Here is a 19,919-nt window from a genome sequence, read left to right as displayed (position 1 = left end):
GTTTGCCTCTCTCCCTTTCCCCCACCATTTCCGCCCTTCTTCTCCCCCTTGTTCCTCCGTCAAGTTCCTCCTAATCCTCCTATACGTGCAAACATATGGTATTTGTCCTTCTCTGCCTGACTTATTTCACTCAGCATAAGGGGTGTCAGATATTCTTAAAGATACACATGGATTGTGGACCTTTAGAGAGTTGATTGCATATCGGAATTTGGCCAAAGCACCTCTACTTGAATGTTGCAGTGAGTTGACTACATGTCCAATTGCTCGGATTTGTTTTGAGCAGTTTTCCATATATGTACGTCTTTCTTCTCATTCAACCTCAAGGTGTGTGGATGCGAGAGAGGGTGGGTATCATGTGTGAATGTTACATCCCCACCTTTTTTTTTTTTTTTTTTTGCTTTCCCTTCCCTGTCTTCCCTGAATTGTACCTTCTAGAACAGGTATAGCAGTGTCCTCCCTTGAGGCTACGGGAGGGCCAGCTGACTTAGCTCCAGTTCCTCATCTCCTCTCTACTCTTACCTGCTCCCCCCCAACCCCCCAAATAAATACACGCTGGCTGTTTAGTGAGCAGGCCAGTATGTGGAGATTTATGTCATGGACATTGTACTTGGAGGGACGCTGTAGAACACCTAGCCCAAACACTAACTGTGCCTCTCCTCTTCAACATGCTTTGTTATAAAAGGCAATGGTCAGGTAGCCTGGCAATCATTCCACACCATTGATTCCTTGGAGATTCATGTACATGTTACTGATGCACAAAAGTGCTGTATTAGAGCTTTTTTTGTAATGAGGAGGGTGCTTGCAACTTCAGTTTGTGTGTGCCTTTGGGACCGGTGCTTAAAATTGCTTTAAAAAACCCATCAATGGGCGCCTGGGTGGCTCAGTTGGTTGAGCATCCAACTTGGGCTCAGGTCATGATCTCACGTTCATGGGTTCGAGCCCTACATTGGGCTCTGTGCTGACAGCTCAGAGCCTGGAGCCTGTCTTCAGATTCTGTGTCTCCCTCTCTCTCTGACCCTCCCTTGCTCACGCTGTCTCTCTCTCTCTCAAAAATAAATGTTAAAAAAACATTTTTAAAAACCCATCAAGAGGTGCCAGGTGGCTGCTTCGGTTGAGCATCTGACTCTTGGTCTCGGCTCAGGTCATGATCTCATGGTTCGTGGGATCAAGCACTGAGTTGGGCTCTGCCCTGACAGTATGGAGCCTGCCTGGGATTCTCTCACTCTCCCTTCCTCTCTGTCCCTCCCTCACTCACGCTGTCTCTGTCTCTCTCAAAATAAATAAACTTAAACCCATGGAAACTGACACACAGAAGTATATGAAACTAAGTGATCATTGGCAGGTGGCTATGATCTTTCCTAGGACAGTGAGGAGCAAGATCTAGGCCAGGAATGAGGGCAGAACACAGAATTGAAACATTTTAACATTTTTTAACAAGCACTTCCCAAAAATCTTGACCTTGGAACCCTTTTTCTGGTATGTGGCCCAGCCACAAACACCCAGGAGAAGCAGTGTTCCTTAGAAGCACCCTGGGGGACACCCAGGTGGCCCAGTCAGTTAAGCGTCTGACCCTTGATTTCAGCTCAGGTCATGATCTCATGGTTCGTGGGATCGAGCCCCACTATGGGCTCTGCGCTGCCAGCCCTGAACCTGCTTGGGATTCTCTCTCTCCTCCTCTCTCTGCCCCTCCCCCACTCATGCACACATACATGCTCTCTCAAAGATAAATAAATAAACATTTTTTTAAAAACCAGAAGGACTTTGAGAGATGTGTTATGGCTCAGTTTCCTGCTTTTGCAGATGAGAACATGGATGGTGACACAGTTGAGCCATGGGGACAGAGGTCCACATGAAGTCTCAACCCGTGCCACCCAGGTCATGCCTGTATATACTGACAGCAGAGGTGAGTGCTGCCTCTTGAAACCCACCAGGGAGCTCCCCAGCAGGTGGATCGCCGAGAGCCAGTTCTGCATGGTGAACTCTGGCTGGCCGGGGAGAGGCTTAAAGACAGTTCCGTGAGGGACACCTGGGTGGCTCAGTCGGTTAAGCGTCCGACTTTGGCTCAGGTCATGATCTCACAGTTCGTGGGTTCGAGCCCCACACTGGGCTCTGTGCTGACAGCTAGCTCAGAGCCTAGAGCTGTTTCAGATTCTTATCTCCCTCTCTCTCTCTGACTCTCCTCTGCTCACACTGTCTCTCTCTCTCTCTCTCTCAGAAATAAAATATTAAAAAAAAAAAGTTCCATGAACACCTTCACAGTGTGCAGTCATGCTTCTAGGTTGCTGATATCATTTGCCATTTATCAGGACCAAAGCCCTGTGGGAGTAGGGGCCTGGGGGAGGGGTCCCCCCTGCCTGCCCCATCTCGAGATACCCACACAGAAGACTGGCACATGCCAGAGATTAGAATGTCAGCCACATGGCTGGACACCCAACTCCTCTGCTTCGGCAGCGGGATGCGGCAGTTGCTAAGCAACAGTTTATCTTCTGGTCAGCAGATAGAGAAGCAGGCAAGCAACTCCTGCTCTGGAGAGTTCCAGCCATGAGAAACCAGGTTGGGAGCAGGGGGGAGGGGTGTGGAAGAGACGTGGAGGCTGGACTTGAACTCTGCCCTGCCTGCCGGCTCTGACCCTCCCCTGTGTGCTGAGGACCCACCCCTTCTTCCTGGAGGTGTGAGTCTGCCTTGTGAGACTGGAGGGAATGATGTAGATCAATGACAGGATGATAGATTCAGCTTAAATAAAACAGAATCCTGGGGCACCTGGGTAGCTTAGTCGGTTAAGCGTCCGACTTTCGCTTAGGTCATGATCTCGCGGTTCGTGGGTTCGAGCCCCACATCGGGCTCTGTGCTGACTGCCAGCTCAGAGCCTGGAGGCTGTTTCAGAGTCTGTGTCTCCCTCTCTCTGACCCTCCCCTGCTCACGCTGTCTCTCTCTCTCTCCTAGAAATAAAAAAACAAACAAACAAACACAAAACCCCCACAGAATCCCAACCTCATGGGAAAAGAAGTCTTCTTTTCAGAGGAGTTAAAGTGGTTAATACCTAAATGCTGTATCTTCATTTGAATTCACAACCCTTAAGAGGCAGTTGATAATTTTACTTTGCATCAGAGAGCTCAGAAAATTGTATTTCTTCTGGAGGGCCCATCAGGTGCCTTATTAATGTGTCTCTGACCTCCTGGTGGTGGGACCTGTTAGCTGAAGTGTAATCGCCCCATAATCACGCATACCTGGCTGGACCTCTGTGGGTCATGAATCACTTCTCGTAACCAAGTTCAGTCTTTTATTGTCAACTGGAAACAGGTGCTAAAAAAAAAGTACAGCCAGCCAGGTCCTTTGCTGAGGGGAAATCAAAGTGTTGATCAGTACAGGTGATTACTGCCTTTCAAGAACTTACAACTATAAGTGAGAGGAGGAAGTTCACAGAATGTTCTAGAACAGAAGTTCCTAAACATTCTCCATTCAGCATTCTCCATTGAGCATTTTTAGTACTTTTTCATGGTGTTCCTAAGGACCAAAGAAAGACCTAGCAATTTCATTTAGAAAACCAAAATAATAAGTATTTATGTTCTAATATGCAGGATACTTGAAAAAATTACACATAAATGGAAAGAATGTAATTATTTCATTCTTTGAAAAAAATTCTTCTAAATATTTATAACTTCTTGAGAAACAGACTGAGAGTGGGGGAGGTTCAGAGAGAGAAGGAGACACAGAATCTGAAGCAGGCTGCTGTCAGCACAGAGCCCAACACGGGGTTTGAACCCACGAAACGTGAGATCATGACCTGAGCCAAAGTTGGACACTTAACCAACTGAGCCACCCAGGCACCCCTGTTATTATTTCATTCTTAAATAATCAGGATGAATTGTAATGGTATATGTGTGCCTGTTGGGCACCGTGCAACCCTTCAAACCATGGAATCAAACTACAGTCATTCTCATTTTCCACCCTGCCTGAATTTTTGCCTGGTATGTTTGTTTGGTTTTTATCACAGCAACTGCCAAAAAACAAGTCTTACAGAGATTGGATGTTCTTGAAAGAAATGTCATGCAATCCAGTATCAAAACTGAATCTCCTTGAGCTAGTAGTGGCTCCTGGGGTGTCCAGTAGATGCTGAGTACCTCTACGTGTTCCTCAAACATTTAAAGGGATTTTTTTTTTAACAGTTTCATTTATTTCTAGGAGAGAGAGAGAGAGACAGCGTGAGCAGGGGAGCCTCAAACATTTAAAATACACCGCAGTGCCCCTGTGAGTTCCCTGTGAGACCTCTGGGACTCCTTGGGTGCCGAGGCATGCAGCTGGAGAACCATGATGGATGATAAAGCACAGAAGCTAGTAGTGGAAAATACTAGATCAGGGAGAGGCCGCCCCTCCCCCCCACTTCTTCCCCAGGAGGCCTTCCATAAGTGTTTGCGATTGAACGAAAGGTTACGCGAAAATCCACGATTCCAACTCGCTTCCTATACAGTCAGGTTTTAGTACCTGTCCAGTTGCATTTAGAATTGCAACGTAGTATTCCAGGTGAGGCACCGGTAGGCAGAGCCAGAGCATGTGGATTGGAATCGCAGCTCTCTCTGTGTTACTAGCCTATGAATTTGCTTGGGGATTCACTCTTCTGTGGTTTGTGACCTTGGGAAGGCCAGTGACCTCCCAGAGTGTTGGGGGGAGTATAACCGTACTTTGCCAGGAGCTTGATACCTAGTAATGTTTCAGTAAGTAAGTGGTAGTTCTATTCTTCTCACGACTGCGGTGCATTTAGACTTCAGTGTGATTATGATCAGCTTTTCCTCTGGATGCGGTGTTAGTGGTAGCAGCATGGTGAGGGCTCAGGTGGAGGACAGCACCCTCCCAACAGCACCCTCCCAACAGCACCCTCCCAACAGCACCCTCCCAACAGGGAACGGGATGAGCCACAGCGAGGCCCCTGGGCAGAGGCTGGCTCTCTGCTCTCAGAGGGCCCGGAAGGCTGAAGAACTGTTCCCTAGGCATGGATGCCTGTCACACAACACCCCTCCCACCCCCAGGCGTGGTCTCTGCCCGCGTTCTCTGTACCAGGCACACCATTAGGGCATCCGCTGTGTCTCAGACATCTGGACGTCTCCGCACATACTCTAGCCGAGTCCTGGGCAAGTCTGGTGGGTGATCAAAAGTTCTCAAGCCCCAGGCCAGACTCGTTGCAGCACTGTGCCCAGTGGGCCCCTCTTCTGGGAGTCAGTGAGGGTCCCTTCGTGCAGGAGCATCTGCAGGATGTGAAGGGAGCCATTCCAGGCTGGCTGGGACTCTTTCCCCCGGGGCTGGAGCATTTAGAGCCTTGCCACCAGCATGTCTGTATCCCAGCCTTCCCCAGGGCCTCACAGTACTATGGAGAAGAAGAAGTAGTAAGACTTGGCCCATTTCCTCATCTGTAAAACGGGGCTACTGCCACCCGACCTCACCGAGCAAGCCAAGGGCTTTCCCGTTTCCCAGGCTTTCCACTCGTATCACTGGCGCAAACACAGCCGCAGGTATGTCCGATTTTCTGGGAGTCTGCCAACTAGGATCCTCTCTTTTTAAAGAGTCTCCATTGTTTGCAAATTGTCAAAAAAAAAAAAAATTCAGGACTGACCACAGCCAGCGCCTGGGGCAAGGTGAAGGGTCTCCACTTCCTGTGAGCAGGCTGAAGGGGCTGAAACTGTCATCAGCTGTGCAGAGGGCTGTCATCAGGTCCCAGGATGAAAAATTGAGTGCTGTCCCTTTAAGAGAGCTGGCTGGAGGAGGGAAGAAGCTGCTGGCTTCTGGGCTGCTCTGGGAAGCCTGGATCTCTGTGCTCAGTGAGGTGCTTTGTAACTGCCCCTTCCCTCCACCGCACCACCAGCCTCCTCCCTCAGTCTTGCCCATTCCTGAGGTTCTGAGCTCTGTAGATGGGATCCTCCTCCTGGCCACGGTGTTTGCACAGATCGGTCAAAATATCAGCTGCAACCGAGGGTGACGTTGGGTTCTCAGGAAGGAGGGGTTCTGCTTTGAAACCTCCCATCACTACCTGACCTTTAATGATTTGCCAGGAGCAGCTGCTAAGGGCTAAATGTCTTGGACTCTGCCTTTGCTTCGCATTTGCCCAGCCTTGACTCCCAGTTGCCACCTCTTCTGGCCAGTAAAGCCAACAGAAGCCCCTGCCTGGGGTGACGGAAGTGACCAGTGCCTGGAGCTTCTGCATTTTGTGTTCATTCGTAAGAGCAGCTAGGATCCAGCCCAGCGATTCCAGACAAAGAGCACGGTCATAGGCTCGGTGTTTAGGTTTTCTGTTTTGCTACCGCTTCTCAGCAGTAACTTTGTTCTTATACTACGCTATTCCTTCCAGAGACTTCTCTAGGTCCCCCTTGTTTCGTGCTGTCAGAGGTCTTAGAAAGCTGCCAGGGTCAGATACCAGCCCTGCGTCAAGGATGGCTTTTGCACATTGAATTGGTGGCAGAACCAGATGTAGAACCCATTTTGATTTCAAGTCTTGGTACCTACCTTACCTCCATGCTGTCCAGCTTGTTTTGAGGTTGTGTTTGTTTTGTTTTGGTTTTTTTTTTTGGAGAGAGAGAGGGCACAATGAGCAAGGGGCAGAGAGAGACAGAGAGAAGTGGGGTGCACCAGAAGAGGGGCTTATATTCACCACCTGATGCACAGTTCGTGCTCACGCGATACGGGGCTCGAGCTCACCCGATATGGGGCTTGAACTCACGAACCATGAGCCGAAGTCAGATGCTTAATGCCTGAGCCACCCGGTGCCCCTGTTTTGAATTCTTGTAGCTCTAGGAACTGACACACGCAGTTTGTACTTGGATCCATTGTCGACTTCAGTAGACATTCAGGAGCACTTTTGATGTGATTTTATGTTTTTATGGGTTTTTACATGTTGGGACAGTTGCTGATATATCATTTCATCCTCAAGGTAGCCCTTGGAAGGCGTTATTGCTCGGTCAAGGTATTTCCTAGATGTCACACAGTTCCAAAGGCTGGGATTGGAACTTTAATGAGGTCACCAGACCCTCATTCTACTTCGCTTTCCAACAAAGCACACTGGATCTTAGGCTGCATTGTTAACAGGCATCTCAGTGGTTCTTCTGTGCTTAAATCAACCTTTTCAGAAAGGGATCCAGAAAGCCTGTACACCTGTTGGACTGGAGAAGCATTTCAATGGCCAACATCAGAAACTACCTGGCTAATATTAGCAGAACAGAATTTCTAGAAAGGAGATTAATGCCTCACGGAAATGTTAGGCTGGGGACATAGGCTTGGAAAGCAAGAGGAATGAAGAAAAGGTTGGCATTCAGAATCCCGATGGGCCACACCAGAGAACGCAGCCAACACGGATGGCACCTGTTGCTTTAGATGGTGGTGGCCCTGGACTATAGGTGTCATCACCAGGGCACTTCTACCGCAGCCATTGGAAAGTGGAGGTTGCTACCCCCCACAGCTTGCATGGATTCTGAATCCTTCTCCTTTTTTACACACCAGACCCAGGCAGGGTCGCTGGTTGGCCATACCCAAGTACGTGCCCTTGACTCTTCCACAAAGGTTGATGGGAAGGCATGCTCCTGGCTTGGCTTCCGTAGTGGGGAGAAGTTTTACCGCCCACCAAGACTCACAAGTGAGGAATTTCCCAGATAGAACAGGGGGATTCGGACGTTAGGCAGCCCCTGAAGACTATAAATCCCTACGACCCATGCCATAGGTCACCACACTCCCCTAACCATAGGTCACCTCTCTATGTCTCACCGCCACCACCTGCCCATACTCTCTATACCTTGTCACAGACTTGGTCTAAAATGCAGAGGTGATGTGGGCAAAAGTGCTTGGGGAAAGCGGTTTGTTAATGATTATCCTGACCTATCAGCCAGGAGCCCCAGATCTGGGTTTCTTGGTGGTGTTGGGCCCCATCAGCAGGAGCTTGGACTTAGAACGGAAGATCGCCTCCCGGCTGATGGGATGAGATCCGTGGTGTCCTCATGAGGAAGCATGGAGCACCGGCCTGCTTTTCTCTCCCGGGCTGCAAGGACTTGCACCCCTGGGCTCCGCGGGGCGGTGGCGGTGTGGCCCTGCTGTGCGTCTGCAACGGGCACGTTGCCTCTTAGAGGTGAAGCGTGTGGCAAGCGCGTTGCTGCCCAGTTCCGTTGGCCAGGTCGGTGGGAGCCCAAATGCAGTGGGCGGCAGCTCTTGCAGGCCTTCCTTGATTCGTTTGTGGGGACCCCGTCTCCACTGTGACCTGTTCCCCCAGCCGCTTTCCTTCCCTCCTCACAGTCTTCTCTCGGTTGCCGCGGCCCGCTCACCGCCACAGACATGGGCCAGCTGAACATCTGCAGAGATAGCGGGTGTCATGGTTCTGCATGGGGCCTCCGGCCTTCTTGCTTCCAGCTCTCCCCCCTTGAAACACTCATTCTGCCCCCACAGCACCTCCACTGCCTTCCCGAATCGCTTCTGGACTCAGTGCTGGGGTCCAGTGGGGGCAGCCCTCAGCGTTGGCACCTCTTTATTAACTCCCCTGGCAGCTCCCAGGTCCGGGCATCTCATCATGCTTCTTCCCGTCCCCGGGCACTGGGTCCTTAGGTAGAAAGTGGAAAACCGAGGGCGTGGGGATCCCAGACCTGAGCCTGCAGCCGGGACCTGCCATCTAGCTCTGATCCCGGGCGATCCTACTCTCCCTGAACCTTGGTGACCGATTCCGTTCAAACGGGGATAAGCTTGCTGGCGTGATGCTTAACTGAGCCGACGGGCAGCTGGGCTCCCGGTGGATCCGTATGTGACAATTTCAGCTCGTCTTCCTTCCTCGTGCTCATTTCGGCCCCCAGAGGCCCAGACCGCCACCCGGCCCAGCACTGTTCCTATTACGGCTGCCTACGGGGAGCCCTGAATTGGGGACACGATCTCCGTGGTAACAAGGAGACTAATAATAGGTTTTTAAAGCCTAGAGTACCTCACGGAGGCTCTCCTTTTGATGGAGTGAAAACGACTGAAAGGACACAGAAACAAAGGCCGATTTGAAAGGGATGTCCGTCCACACCCACTCGAGAATCTTCCTCCTGGCAGGACCTTTTCTCTAGAGCTCACTCGCAAACCGAGTGGAGTGCGCTGGTGGAACTTAAGACGACCTTTGCTCCCCGGTGTCCCTCCTGCGATTAGTTATATGGCCAAAGGGCGGGCCTAATGTGATAACTGGAATTTAAAGACAGTACTCTCTAGCAGGTGGCAAAAGAGGAAGTCCGAGAGATTCCAGCCTGAGAAGAATTCACTTCGATGCACTGTTACTGGCCTGGATGTAGCACAGCATGTGAGGAATGCAGGCCCTTCTAGAAGCCGGTGGCCAGCAAGGAAACCAGCAGAGAAGCTCACGCCCAAAGCTCCAAAGCAATGAATTCGGCCAACAGCCTTGTGCAGTTCGAAACATTCTTCCCCAGAGTGGCTTTGTGGGAGCCTTAAGCAGAGACCGAGCTGAGCCTGCCTGACTGCTGATCCAGAGCTCTGAAAGATAACATGAAGTGTTGGGTTAAGCTGCTACGTGTGTGTTAGTGTGTTGTGGTGGCAATAGAAAACTAATACAGCCCTTAATAGGGACAGGCGGGGACTGTGGTCTATCGGTTAAGGTTAGGGATTAGGGGTTGACCCAACTGTGGAAGCCACCATTCTACTCCGACTGATTGTTGCCACGGGGAAGAAACCCAATGTTGCTGGATCTCTCTGTTGTTTAAGAAAGGCCAAAAACTTAGGCAAGTGTGAATACAGTATCCTGATTTTAATAAAATAAAATAAAATAGAACATACCACTGGGTAAGAAAATAAAATAAAATAAAATAAAGTAAAACACACTGCTGGGTAAGAAAATAAAATAAGATTAAATTAGATTAAATAAGATAAAATTAAATTAAATTAAGTTAAATAAAACAAGACACAACACATCGCTGGGTAAGTGTGGCTGTGATTCATTCCTTCTCTAGGGCAGTTTGTCCTCGATGGAGAGTTTCCTACTGTTTTGCTTAAGTTGCCTGAAGTCCACTGTCTTGTGTACTATCTGCGCAGTGAGGGTAATGTTTCTCTGGAAAGCCTCGACTCAGAAATCGAGTACAATTCAGTACTGAGGTGTTGGAGAAGACAATGTAGCGGCTTTGGGAGATAACGTGGGGCTGCCCCCCTTTCGGATGTGTGATGGAAATTCACACCATACTTCTGTACCATTTTAGGGCCCCCACCTGCTGGACGGGTGGGTAGGGAGTGGAATTCTAGTGCAAACCAGTAAAGTCACCCAACGCACTCGTTTATATTGTCAGTAGTCTCTTTTAGATGACGCTGGTGGCCCGGTTACTCAGCACTCTGCCCTTTGCCGCCCCCTCCACTGCAGAAGGTGGCCGTTCCCATGCGGAAAGTGTGGCTTCTGTGCACCACCTTCATGCAGGGGGTGTCCTTTGAATTCTGGCCTGGCCAGCTTGGAATAGCGGTGCAGTCTCAAGAGAGGCTGGTCGAGGCCAGTCCCTGGAATAGCGACAACCGAGATGCCGTGGGTGCTATTTGGAACTAGCATAGCAGGACTCCACGGGTGAGCCCACAGTCCTGGCCGTTTTCCTGTGTCCCCAAGTCCCTGACCACGCAGCCACTGCATCCAACCCCAGGCCTCTGTTGTCCCGTGGGCCCTCCCCGTGCCTCCTGCCCCTCACACTGGGGTCTCTCTGTGTCACCTGTAGGTGGCGGGCCTGCTTTCCGGGAGGCTTGCCGCTGGCCTGGAAGGTGTCTGGCTCCCACACACCTTACCTGCCGTGTCTCAGCCTCTACCCTGGGCCTCCCCTGGGCTAGACAGAAGTGGGAAACTCTGCTCTTCTCTCCTGGGAAATGTCCAGGCTGGGAGGGGCCAGCTAGCGACTTCCCAACACCGTGTTCATTCTCCACACGTGTTGGCCCTGGTGATGCAGGTGTGTGGCATTTACAAATAAGGAGACCGGGCGTGGAAAGTGCTTCAGGAGTGTCCTGTCCCAGCTGTCACGGGCTCAGCAGTTAGAGGAGAGGATGCACGTGAAGCAGTCCTTACTACTGCAAAGGACTTCTCTGCAAAAGGCAATTCCAGACGACAAGGCTGAGCAGTGGGAGGAAGTCTATAAAAAGTGTTGGTTGCATGGGGGAGGGGGGCGCCTGGGGGGCTCAGTCGGTTAAGTGTCCAGCTTTTGGCTCAGATCGTGATCTTGTGGTTTGTGGGTTCAAGCCCCACATCAGGCTCTGCTGACAGCTCAGAGCCTGGAGCCAGCTTCCAGTTCTCTGTCTCCCTCTCTGCCCCTCCTCTGCTCACACTGTGTCTCTGAAAAATAAATAAACCTTAAAAAACTTTTTTTTTAAATTTGAGGGGCATCTGGTGGCCCAGCCGGTTAAGCGTACAGTTTCAGCTCAGGTCATGATCTCATGGTTCATGGGTTCAAGCCCCACATCCGGCTCTCTGCTGGCAGCACTGAGCCTGCTTGGGATTCTCTCTCCCCATCTCTCTCTGCCCCTCCCCCACTTACATGCTGCATGCTTGCCGTCTCGCTCTCTCTCAAAAATAAACCTTTAAAAAAAAAAGCACTTGAACATTTAATTGAGATCAGTATCAAGTGCCATCAGTGTCAGCTGTGCTGATATCCTTTCCTTGGCTGTTCTCTTTCAGGGCCCACTGGCAGCATCAGGGGCTTTGACAAAAGGAACCAAATGTGGGTCACTGTGACCCATTTCCATCTCAAGTTTGAAATTAATTGTGGTGCTCTGGGACTTTGGGCTGTCATCCAGCTGAACAGCAGGCACCCCCGCCCCCAGCGCCCTGGCTTTTGATGCTCACCATGGTTGGTTATGCGTCCCCCCTCGGAGCCCCCCGGGGCGCCGTGTGCCGCAGTCATTGCACACATGTGCACAGGCACGTACCAGGGAGGCAGATGTCCTCTCTGGGTGTTGTATACAATTTAGGTATGAGAGGAGCTGAGCCAGCCTTAAGCCAGCAGTGTTAAGAAGGCAGTAGGAATGAGATAGTTAAGACCAGGTTTGCTCAAAGGCCGGCAACCTGGGGTCAGATCTCTACCACTCACTGAGCTGTGGACGTGCGGGCTAGTGGTTACCCTCAAAGAGGCTGTTTCCACATCTGTGAAATGGGGACAGTCTGAGTACCTGCCTCGTGGGGTTGTGTATGCTAAAAAAAAAAAAAAAAAAAAAATGGAAGTGTATGTAAAACGCTCAGCCTTTTCCGGCACAAGGGCTTAGCAGATGGTTGTTGTTGCTGTTTTAAATTATGTCATTACTATTGTGAACAGATCAGATTAGTGGTTTGAGCTGGGAAGCTGTTTGTCAGGAACTCTCGCAGGGAATTGAAGGTGAGGGGTTTCTCTAAAGGGGCCCTGTCTCCCAATTTATAGGGAAGGCGGGCCAGAGGCCACAGAGTGGGGTTTAGACAAGTCATCCCTGCCTAGTGCTGAAAGGAACATTGTGTGTGGGGTGTGTGTGCGTGTGTGTGCGTGCGTGCGTGTGTGTGTGTGTGTGTGTGTTGGGGGTGGGGTGGAGAGGCAGAAGATAACCAAGCCCAGGGGAATAAAGGCAGGGAGAGACAGAGCTGGGACAGAGCTGGTCTAAAGGCAGTGGTGCAGGGAGTGAGTAAAACTGAACCAGGGTTGAGGAAGGAATGGTTACAAAGTAGCCCGGTGTATTCAGATCCCTCATTCTGTTGAAACCAGAGATTTGTCTCTGCCCTGTCTTTGTTTTTTCTTTCACTTTCACTCCATTTCTGCTTGATCTCCTTTGAATCACAAACTCCTTTAAGACTCTAAGGAACCTCTCCCTCAGAAAATGAAACATCAGGGTATAGGCATACATACAACTTCCAATTTTGTGGTTTCTCGGATCCTAGGTTAAATGCTCTTGCTTTCAACTATTTTCTAAATGGGACCCACGGCTTCTGAATATTCATTCTGGTGAACTCTTACATATACTCCAGAACCCTGCTCGAATGTCCCCTCTTGAGCAGAGCTTTCTAGCATGCCTGTATCAGTTGGGCAAGCCTTCTTCCTGCTCTCACTGTTTATCCCTATGTTAGATCCCATAATCTATAAGATACTGTAGTTACTCATTTCTAGTTGGTTTTCTTTACTAGCCTGGGAGCTCCTTATTCAGCTATCTTACTCATTTTTTAAATATCTTTTGAAAATTTTTATTTATTTTGAGAGAGAGAGAGAATGAGTGGGGAGGGGCAGAGAGAGAGAGGGAGCAAGAATCCCAAGCAGGCTCCACACTACTGCACAGAGCCCCACGCAGGGCTCGATCTCATGAACCGTGAGATTACAACCTGAGCCCAAACTAGAGTCGGACGCCCCACCGACTGAGCCCCCCCCCAACACCCCATAGCCTACTTGTTTTTCCGTCCCAGTGCCTCGTGCAGAAATATTGACAGAATGGAGTATAAATGAAGATAATGAGTTTCCTGCTTGAACTGCAGAGAAATCTCTGCCTTCTGTGAACGAGAGGAAAGAATAGGAAGCCGGATCTGGTGGGATTTCTTGTGGAAGTTCTTCCAATCTACCAGGACAGCTGCAAGCCAGCCTGCGCACCCGGCAGCCGTCCTGGCTTTCAGAAGATAAGGAACTGTCAACACAAGTGGAATAATTGGGGAGATCTGGTGGGAAAGTAGCACTGGCCTCCTAGATTTGCACCGTCGATTAGATAAGGGAGTGTGCAATTGGCAATGTGTTGGCAGGAAGCATGCTTTGAAATTTCAGGCTCATTATGCTAGGGAATGGCTCTGGTCCCCTGGTGGCCAGGTGACAGCTACACTCTGGGTCCCCAGGGATAACCTACTCGAACAAGGGCAGGAAAGGGTAGTTGCTCTTTGGATGGCAGGCGGCACATGTCTTTCTCTCGAGGTGTCAGTGAGAAGTCCCTTGTCCCTGCTTCTTTCGGGGGTCCATCTGGATGGAGGCTCAGCCCACACAAAAGCTCCGGTCTCAGACATATGCATGGGTACCCAGCCCCAGCTTGGAGACTTTGAACTTGGAGGTGTGGGGGGTGGGGTGCAGCTGCCTGAAGGCGGCTTGGGGTCTACTGGTTGAGAACTCCTTCTCCACAGCACACCCCCCCTCCATGAGTGTGCTGTGGCTCAGTTTACAGAGAACACACTCAGCGGACTTAGGCAGGGGCTGGTTTCTCATGTCCCCAGGAGAGATCTCAGGAGGGCCGTAAATTATTTCAGAGCTTCTGACAAGGAGCAGGCACACTGTCCTTGAGCACTGTGCTTTCAACCCTCCAGAATTTCCCCATTGATCTCACCTTCTCCCCCCCTTCAGCTCTGCCGTAGAGGCGAGAAGGCATTAGTCCCACCACCTTATGGACTGGATGGCGAGCTCTCGCTTTATTTGCCGAGCAAGAGTTCTTGCATGAAAAGTTTGCTCTGGCCCTAAGCTGCTCACTGTAGGGGCAGACAGCGTTTCCCGCCTTCCCTTCTAAGTTTCTTGGCTGCCAAAATAATGAGGTTGATGCAAGACAGATTAAAAGGAGAAAAACAGATGTCTTTTATAGGTGAGCCCCGTAAAAATAGGAGAGACTGGGGCGCCTGGGTGGCTTAGTCGGTTAAGCGTCCGACTTTCGCTTAGGTCATGATCTCGTGGTTCATGGGTTCGAGCCCCGCGTCGGGCTCTGTGCTGACTGCCAGCTCAGGGCCTGGAGCCTGTTTCAGTCTGTGACTCCCTCTCTCTCTGACCCTCCCCTGCTCACGCTGTCTCTCTCTCTCTCTCCTAGAAATAAATAAAACATTAAAAAAAATTTAAAAAAAATAGGAGAGACTGCCTGGCAGGCAGGTAATCAAGGCGTAGAGATCATTACCAAGCTAAGGAGAAGAGGGTAAGAACACGGGGCTTCGGAGAGAGGAGGAAGACGTTTCGCAGGAACACAAGAAAGACAAATATTCGGTAAATATTTGCCAGGCCATGCAGATAAGTTTTTCTGATATAAAAAGTTATCTCTGGGAATAGCTCTCCTCCTGGTGCAGCCAAGGTAGTTGGCTGCCCAACTTCTTTTAGGTAGTTGAGGGGGGAGGTAAAAGCTCTTCTTGAATCTGTTGAACCCTGATTGTCTTCAGTCTCGAAATGATGCACATGTCCAAGCGGCACATTCTACCATGATGTAATCTGCTCCCGTCAGTCCCCAAAAGACCCAACTTGGGCTCTTTGCCTTCACACGGAAGGCTAAATGGTCTCCAGGGAGGCGGGCGGGCTACGAAGACTTCCCCAGGATGCCAGTGCGGCCCCAACGCGCTCTGTGCCAACCACTCAGAGCCACACGGCACCGCCTTGATAAATGTGGCAGGATTCCAAGACCTCCATGTCTGGGTGCAGGGGCCGCTCCCTTGGTGGAGACAGCTGGGCCAGGGGTGGTGGTATAATGGCTCATGTCACGTCCCCGGGGGCGCAGCAGCAGGGTGACCCCATCCACCAGTGTCCCCAGATGCCCACCAAGCACCTGCTGTCCCTCTACATCATTGTGAGCACCAGCGGGCATCACCGAAATTCTCCAGCTGCTCGGGAGATGCTTGGCACTTGGCAAAGCACAGCACGCTCACTCTTTCTCACTGAGCACCTTCTGCTTTCCACGCTGCATGGCCTGCTTCTTTGGAGTGAAACTGAATCCATAGGTTTCGAGTCCTTGATTGCTGGGAACCTCTGCCGCCTGATTTTCTTTAAGATTGTTTGGGGCCCCGGGGCACCTAGGTGGTTCAGGTCGTTAAGCGTTGGACTTTGGCTTGGGTCGTGATCTCGAAGTTCATGAGTTCGAGCCTCTGCGTCGAGCCTGCTTTGGATCCTCTGTCTCCCTCTCTCTCTGTCGCTTCCCTGCTCATGTTCATTCCCCCGCCCCAAATATAAATAAACATTAAAAAAAAAAGATTGGGGTCCCAAAGTCTTTTGAATCTTTTGCCTTAGAAGGACACCATATCTTGCCACGAGACAGTATAAACTCCTAAGGGGGGTGGGGTCTCCATGGCGCTGGGGAGGATGTGTGGATGCAGGCGGGAGAGATGGCCTTCCTGTCCCTTAGGTAGAGTTGTCTTCCTAGGGGTGAGAGCACACACACTGTCCTCTTAGGGTCTGCAGAGCAGAGATGGGGCTTATATTCTGCCCCTCATGGTTCCCCATTGGAAATCAGCCAGGGCTGTTTGGGGGCCGGCATATGAAGGGGGCTCCTGTCTCTCCCTGCGCTTCTCCCCTTGAGAGATGGAGGCTCTCAGCTCCTGTAGCCCTGGCGGTGTCTATTTACCTTCATATCAAAGGAATGTCAGAGTCACGTGCTTAGGGAGCTGGGCAAGATTTGGCCCCTACCTTAGGATTTCCTTTTCGGCACAAAATAGAGAAGGGCTTTTCTCCAAAGAATCCAATTCTAGCCCTTTCTTGGAGGGTGGCAGGAAAGGCATTGTGCTAAGACACCTGAAAATCACAGAGACACTGAGGACCTGTGGTATTTTCTGGAAAGCCAGACCATAGCCCAGGCTGACAGGCGACCTGGAAGGTAGGCATTTGTCTGCTTATTTGGAAGAAATCCCAGCATATGTCCAATGGCACCTGATGCACCCAGGATTGGGGGGGGGGGGTGTCCGTTCTCTGCCCAGGTGGTGCAAGTGTTCTTTATGCTGCATGTGATTTTGCGGGAGGGGATTCTCTGTGCCACACTAATGTACTTACACACACACATGCACACACGCACACACAGTGTCTGATGACTGGAAGTCTACAATTAGAATTGTATTTAAGTACAAACTTTAAGCTCTATGATGAATAAGATCTGAGGATTGTTTTCCTCATGTTTATTTATTTATTTATGTGAGAGAGAGTCAGACAGACAATGTGAGCTGGGGAGAGGGGTGGAGAGAGAGGGGGAGACACAGAAGCGGAAGCAGCTCCAGGCTCTGAGCTGTCAGCACAGAGCCCGATGTGGGCTCGAACTCACAAAATGTGAGTTCCTGAGCTGAGCCGACTCAGATGCCTAACCGACTGAGCCCCCCGGGTGCCCCTGAGGATCTCAGGTAAACATGGTGATTATATCTGATAGCATTGTATTGTGTAGAATTGAAATTTGCTACGAAGGTAGAGCCTAAGCATTCTGTCACACACAAGAGAGGTTCACTAAACAGATGGTGGAGATACTTTCACAGCGTATATGTGTATCAAAGAACCATGATGTATCCTTTAACTGTCTTATTACAATTTTATATGTCAGTTGTACCTCAGGTAGGCGGAAATAGAAAAATCGGATAAGCAAACATCAAAAAAATAGACTTTTTATTTCCTTAGCCTAAGCCCTTTGTGCTTGTTAAACTGCCAAGAACGTTAGAGCTTCAGGTTCTGGGGAGACTCTGGGAAAGAGAACCTGAGGATGTGGGGTTCCAGAGTGTGCTTTGCAGAAGCCCCCACCCCCCAACCCCCCACCCCGCCCCCGCCAAGAGGTAGGGCTGAGGTAAGAGTGTCCGGAACAGAGAGAAAACCAACTTTACCAATCAGTGAAGGCCCACTTGCTCTGCATTTTGGGTTTCTTCTGTTTTCTCTCCTCCCCTCCTCTCCTTTCCCTTCCTCTCCCGTCCCCTCCCCTCCCATCTCCTCTCCTTTTTTCTTTTCTTTAAAGAGAGAGAAAGGATGAATCCTAAGCAGGCTCCACACTCAGCATGGAGCCTGATGCGGGGGCTCAATCCCATGACCCTGGGATCATGACCTGAGCTGAAATCAAGAGTCGATTGTTCAAACAGCTGAGTCACCCAGGCGCCTCTTGGGTTTCTTTTAACACTGGAAGTGTTACCTTGTTTTTAACAATATGTCCCAACGCCTTCAGGAAGATATCGTTCAAGGGCGCCTGGCTCACATGGACTCTCCATCTGGGGGTTGTGAGTTCGAGCCCCACGTTGGGCGTAGAGCCTACTAAAAGAAAGTTAACGACACACGTAACATTCATTTATACATAAATACTTTAAAAAGAAGTGATTGCAGTTTATGATGGAGACGCCTGCTCCTCAGAGCCCAAGAGGACTGTACCCGGGCTTGCCGTGTGGGCGTGCTTGGAACTGCATCTTCTGGAGAGAGTCCAGAGCTTTCGGGAGAGCCACAGAGAGTCCTGAGCAGGTGAAGCCAGGACACCTGGCACAGTAGTCTGAGGCTCTGAAGCACTCACAGTTCAGGGTCAGGGGCTCCGTTACCCCCTCCCCTGCCTCCACCCCGGGGCTCAGGCCCTCAGCCAGGTCCACCGGCTCTTAGGACCTGCCTGCCCATCCCGGGCTCCGCAAGGCCCTTCTGCCGTCACATGAGCCCCATCCTTCAAAGGGCTTCACGTCTCCTTTGGGCTTAGGAAAGAAAAGCTAATGGATGTTCTGACCATCACAGGAGACACGTAGAAAAATGTAGCGAAGAAGATAAAAATCAGTCATAATCCTCCTAATGAATGAACCACTGTAAACATTTTCGGTGTCCCCTTCCAGGTTTTCTCCTTTTCTTTTGTATTTTTTAAATGTTTTATTTATTTACTTATTGAGAGGGAGAGAAGGGAAGAAGGAGAGAGAGAGAAGGAGAATCCCAAGCAGGCTCTGTGCTCTCAGCACAGACCCAGATGCAGGGCTCCAGCCCACAAACTGTGAGATCATCATGACTTGAGCCAAAGAAAGACCCTTAACTAAGGGAGCCACCCAGGCACTCCTCTTTTGTATTTTTAAAGAGAGAGTTGAGATCATAGTATGTCTATGAATAGAGCCCTTTTCACTGAACATTACATCATAATCCTCTTGCTTGCCATTAAAAAGCCTTCATTAGCATCATGTTTAGCAGCTTAACAACCTTCTATTGTACAGCCACACTACAGCTTACATCTCCATTCTTCTCTGTTGGGCATTCGTCTTGTTCCTAGCTTTTTGCTTTAATAAATAATTCAGCGAGAAGCCTCTTTGGGCTAGAAGCCGTGCTTACATTCGAGATCATTTCTTTATGATAGATTCCTAGAAGTCTCTTTTGCGCTGCAGAGATACGGTAAGTTAAGATCCACGCACGAAGCGTGGATATCGCTAAAGAGCATGGGCGGTGAGGCGGGGCCAGGCGACAACATTCGCTGGGCTCCTGCCCGAAGCCCAGAGCGCCTCTGGGTACTGTGGGCAGAGTGGACACTTAAGAAGTCAGAACCAGCCTTTAGCTTTGAGAATGCGGTTGTGTCCTGCGGACACAGAGATAGCCTCAAAGAAGGGATCCTGCATCTCAGGTCCTTGGGGGCAGCCATGCACAAGGTTCAGAACCAGACAGAGGCTTTTTGCATACGTTCATACTGCGTTTTCCGGAAAAGGAGCTTTCATGAGAATCACATCAGAATCTTCCATCTATAGAGCTGCAAAGAATTACCATTTAGTGATGGTTTAGGGTGTGTGGATGGGAAGCACAATGAATTTTCTCCATTTATTGTTTCTTTTACTATTTTATTGTATAGCGTTTTATAATAGAAAAAAATAAGGTAAACTTCTTCTCATGTGCTATTAAGATTACTGAAAGAGTATAAGAAGATGACCGTCTGGGGGGCACCTGGGAAGCTTAGTTGGTTAAGCGTCTGACTCTTGCTTTCGGCTCAGGTCATGATCTGGCAGTTCGTGGGTTCGAGCCCAGCATCAGGCTCTGTGCTGACACCTTTGGATTCTGTGTCTCCCTCTCTCTCTGCCCTTCTCCCACTTGCACTCTGTCTCTGTCTCTCAAAATCAAATAAACATAAAAAAGAAGAAGAAGATGATGACAGTCAGGGTCCTGATTTGGGGGCCCTTGAGGTTAGGGTGTAGGAGAGGCCATGGCCCATGTGCAGCAGGCGCAAGGCAGATTTGTCAGCATTCGTCACCTGTCCCTGCAGTGACCTAGCAGTCTGTTCACATATAAAACTGCTCCTGTCAGCACGAGCCAGTGTTACCT

At 50.2% G+C, this 19,919-nt stretch overlaps 1 protein-coding gene across 2 annotated transcripts in view; it reads left to right on the top strand.

Annotated features, from left to right (window-relative positions):
- GFOD1 (glucose-fructose oxidoreductase domain containing 1) overlaps window positions 1-19,919 on the top strand; it is a 111,770-nt gene that overhangs the window by 86,942 nt on the left and 4,909 nt on the right. The window contains exon 1 of one of the 2 annotated variants that reach the window (XM_039231849.1): window positions 18,970-19,004. The exons of the other annotated variant lie outside the window; for it this stretch is intronic. The gene's annotated coding sequence lies outside the window, so the exon portion shown is untranslated. Of the gene's footprint in view, window positions 1-18,969; window positions 19,005-19,919 lie in introns of those variants that run through there. 2 annotated transcript variants of the gene reach the window in all.

This window comes from Hyaena hyaena, unplaced genomic scaffold (genome assembly GCF_003009895.1).
Source record: "Hyaena hyaena isolate Hyena2069 unplaced genomic scaffold, ASM300989v1 scaffold_60, whole genome shotgun sequence".
Taxonomy (NCBI): domain Eukaryota; kingdom Metazoa; phylum Chordata; class Mammalia; order Carnivora; family Hyaenidae; genus Hyaena; species Hyaena hyaena.
Note: the sequence above shows the minus strand (reverse complement) of the source record. Positions and strands in the feature narration are given on the sequence as shown.